Source organism: Sciurus vulgaris (genome assembly GCF_902686455.1).
Source record: "Sciurus vulgaris genome assembly, chromosome: 6".
Taxonomy (NCBI): Eukaryota; Metazoa; Chordata; class Mammalia; order Rodentia; family Sciuridae; genus Sciurus; species Sciurus vulgaris.
The window spans coordinates 51,489,844-51,494,625 of record NC_136466.1 but is presented as its reverse complement, the minus strand read 5'-3'; the positions used below and the strand labels follow the sequence as shown (position 1 = coordinate 51,494,625).

Here is a 4,782-nt window from a genome sequence, read left to right as displayed (position 1 = left end):
AAGAACATATAAATTAAATAGTTTAATAATACATTATTATTTCTTTAACTGAGAACACTGGGAAATTATAGTAATAAATAATGGGGTATTATCCCAGAATACTTTAGAAATAACATTATCAATAAAATGTCACCATGGCAGCTTAGATAATTAAAGCTTACTAGCAAATTCCACAGCTACCTCATTTTTGATTGCCTTTAATTGTCAAATACCTAATTTTTCTCAAATTGTAAGCCCTGTTGTAATGCTGTATACATGAACTAACTTGTCTGTCCTGAAAGATAAAACATATCAGGATATATTTGCTTTCATGATATTTGAATTGCCAATTATTATGATAACTCTATATAAATTTTGGCCTAAGTTACATCTAAACTTTACTAAAATATTGTGCTGCAGACTTCTCCATCTAGGTGAATGCAAATTAGGGATATGAATAAAATCACAAAATACCAAAACTCTGAGATCCTGTCATCTAAAATGTTAATCTTTTTAAGGATTTTATTCCTCCTTACAGAAATCTCTTATTTGCTGATGTAGAGTCATTGCCTGGTTCTCTTGTCAGTCCAGTATTGAAACACAAGCACACCCTGTGTTTCTCCATTTTCTGACTCCCACCCACAGCAGGGATACTTTGTTACTTAAATAATTAATAAATAATTTAATAATCAAATAATAGATTATTTTCAATCAATAGATACTTTGGAAGTATCTATTTATTAGCTAATGTTAGTCAATGACAAATTAGGGTTAAAATCTTTATCCTAACACATGTGTGACTTTGCACAAATTATGTATTCTTTCTGTTCCCTAGGTCTTCATTTGAGAAACTTGGGTTAATGAATGTACCTCCATCATTGGGTTTTTGTAAGGATTAAGGTGATCAATAAATACTTTGTAGAACAGAGCCTGGTACAAAGAAGTGTTCTATGCATTTTTTTAGTTGTATTAGTATGTACAAAGTAAAAAAAATACACATATATTAATAATAAATATCTCCTTATGTCTATGTACAAATGTATGACTATAAGGATATATGATATTTACAAGAAAAAAATAAAGAAAAAGTTATTATTTTTTTTTGTCCAGCAATACCTAACAGTCATTATAGTCTGTGTACTAGCTTTCTTTAGGAAAATCTGCTGTACATTTGTCACTTATAACTTAAGGTCTTAAGGTGCTACTGTGCTATTGCTTCTGATGATAAATCCAGAGATTTGTTGATGAACAGGGAAAGCCGAGAGCTCACAGAGCTCATGGGTACTACCGCAAGACAAGCAGGGACCTTACAGTGTGGATTATGAAAGTTGGCAGAAACATAGTAATTATTGAAATTCCTTCATTTACTCCAGGTCTGGATATAAGTCCTCTGTTTTTAACAGAAAACAACCAAGTCTGGTAAGATGAGAGGAAATGGGTCCTTCCTATTTGGGATAAACTCAGTGGAAGGATTTCAGCCTAAAAATGTTTCTTAGATTCTATTTCCCCACCGTATCACAACCACAGAGACAGTGACTAGGGGGTGAAAAATGTAGAAGATAACACTGTCATTTTGGGCTAGCATCCATTACTTTCTCCCCGTGGTGCTCAAACTTCCGCATTAAATTCCACATACTGATACACACTCTAAATTCTCTGGTGGCAGATTTCTTCCTCAGAGATCTGAAATTCTTTCCACTACAGAGTATCAGGTGTATGTTCATTTTCTTGAAAAATCAATAGCAATCCCTGAGTAGGTATTCTATTTCATTGGTGGAAATTATTTCCCAGTTACATATTTGGATCATGATAATACTACTGTGTACTCTATCATTTTACTTGCCCTGGTAGAGACATTTGATGTTATTTCACATCAAATTGATGTAAGATTCATCAATCTTGAATTCTGACAAAGAAACTAATAAATGATTTAATATTCAACAATGGGGACTTGTAGAAAAATCTTAAGGTGTTCATAAAATGTAAAATTGTGTGGGGATAAAAATAATGTAGCAAATTTACATTTGTATTTTGAAGTGTTATCACTATGCATCTAATAATAGTGTAGCATTGAAAAATGGCTATAGCCCCATTTATTATAACTTAATATTTAAAAAGGACTTAGAAGCTACTAAACTCTAAAAATGACAACTATAATTTTTTTAAGTACCCATGAGACAGACTCATGAAGCATATGCATAGTTCATTTTAGTATTTTGGCCCTAACAGTATAATGCTATATGGGGAAAATTATAGTATTTAATCATAAAAGCTAAATAACATGTGTATGGATACCAACATATTAAGCTGGTAGGACTGGAACCTGAGGGGATAGTCAGGCACCAGGGTGCATACTCTCACACTGAAATGTAGAATAATACCCACAGGTAATCATTGAAGGATAAAGTTATCTATGAAATTGCTGTTATCTTATTTGTTTTTCCTATATATTTTCTAATGTGTCATAAGATGACTTGATTTCTTTATTAATCTATTTATCCTAAGAATCACTATTTTTGCTATTGTTTACAAATCATTCAATTATATATTCATTCTAGAGCCAGAGCCATGATCAAGATGATGAAGTCTATCAGATATTATTTTATAATATCTTGTTTTTACTCCTTCTAGTAATATTGAAAAATCCTATCTATTCACACATATATTCATATATTCTTTCATCAGAAAGTATTTACGGTGCACCCACTGATCTCAGGTACTAGTCTAAGCAATGGGGAAGAAGTGGTATACAAATCAGGTAGGATCTCTTGCTATAAACTTATATTCTCATAGGAGAAAATGGCAAACAATTATGCAAATTACACAAATATGCACACACATACAAATAGAGAAAGATACAAACAAGCAAATGGAGGTAGATATCTCTTGTTGATTGAGTGGTTGAGAAAAGTATCATTTTAATTTTTTTTAGCTGGCACATAAAAACATGAAAATTTTACAAGATGTGGAGTACCATGTGATATTTTGGTGTATGCATACATTGTGTAATATTTAAATCAGGTTAAACTTATCTGTCTGCTCAAATATCTATATTTCTTCATGGTGATAGCTTTCAATGTCTTTTTATTTCTACCTTTGTGAGATATACAGTATGAATCTCTTTCTCTGGCCACAGTGAAATAAAACTAGAAACCAACAACAATAAAATAAAGTTCATAAACTGTACCTACTTGATGGAGACTTAACAACATGCTGCTGAAGGAAGAATGGGTCACTGAAGAAATCAAAAGCGAAATTAAAAACTCTTTCTGAACAAGTGAAAATGAAAACATGACAAAACAAAACTTACGGGATACAGCAAAAGCAGTACTAAGAGGGAATGTGAAGCCAACCTGGGCAACAAAGTGAAACCATGTCTTAAAAACAGAAAAACAAACAAAAGAGTTGAAGTAGATAATCTAAGAATGTTTCTCAAGGATTCAGAAAAGCAGGAGCAAACAAACCCAAAATTAGTGGAGGGAAAGGAAGAACATAGATTCATGCAGATGTAAAAGAAATAGAAACTTTCAGCTGCTCTGAGGTAGAAGGGTGCTCATAGAGCCAACGAGGGATTTCTTAAGGTGCTTGATTCTCGTGGCTGTGTAGGAATTTAAGTACCACCATGTCAAGCAAAAGGGCAAAGACCAAGACCACCAAGAAGCGCCCTGAGAGCATAACATCCCATGTGTCTACCATGTTTGACCAATCACATGTTGAGGAATTCAAAGAGGCCTTCAACATGACTGATCAGAACAGAGATGGTTTCAGTGACAAGGAAGATTTGCCTGATATGCTTGCCTCACTGGGGAAAAATCCAGCTGGTGCCTACCTGGATGCCCATGATGATGAGGCTCCAGGACCATCCATTTCACCATGCTCCTCACCACGTTTAGGGAGAAGTTAAATGGCACAGATGGCGAAGATGTGATCAAAGATGCTTTTGCTTGCTTTGATGAAGAAACTACTGGCGCCATTGAGAAGGATTACCTGAGAGAGCTGTTGACCTCCACGGGTGATCAGTTTACAAATGAGGAAGTGGATGAGTTGTACGGAAAAGCCCCTCTTGACAAAAAGGGACATTTCAAATACATTGAGTTCACACTCATCCTTAAACATGGAGCAAGAGACAAAGATGACTGAAATGAATTTCAAATTCCAGCTAAATGTTTCTTGTGGCTACTTTGGGTATTTCTGAGATTTTTCTCTTAGAGCCTATTGCATGCCCTTTAGCTTTACAGCTTTTGCCTTTCTTGTTTTGTATTTATTCTCAATCATTTTGAGGTTCATGTATCTTTAGAATCAGACTGGAAATGGGACTTCTTGTCATTTTCAGAATAGAAAATAGGATAATTTAAGTTGCCATTGTCCTCACCCCCAAGAACTGCAATGTACACAGAGTCAATATATTTTTTCAGAGTCATTCACCAGGTATACAACCAGAGAAGCGAAAGTTGTACCCATTTGTGTACAAGAAATCAAAATTTAAAAAAAAGAAAGTTATTTACTCATTTTTTTCCTGAACCATGATTAAACTTTATGATTAAAAAAAAGAGTCTCTTTTTAGAAGAGGAAAACTTCTCTGAGGTGGTTATATTAAACAGAATAGATGTTTAGACAGCCAGGCATGGGGGATCTGGTAGATGGTCATATCCCTTAAGTATAAATGGACTTAAAAATTTTGTGGAGCAGAATTAATCTCCAGCCCTCATTTTGTAATGTAGAGGCTATGAAGAAATATAAAATATTTACATAATTGCCTGAAGCATGATATGCAATGTCTGATAGAATTCTAGCTTTAAAGCA

General features: G+C 33.9%; 1 pseudogene across 1 annotated transcript; it reads left to right on the top strand.

The window, feature by feature from the left end:
• Positions 1-3,510: 3,510 nt before the first annotated feature.
• LOC306663916 (myosin regulatory light chain 12B-like) lies at positions 3,511-4,312 on the top strand (annotated as a pseudogene). The gene has a single exon. The product of its transcript is annotated as a myosin regulatory light chain 12B-like (transcript).
• Positions 4,313-4,782: the final 470 nt, after the last annotated feature.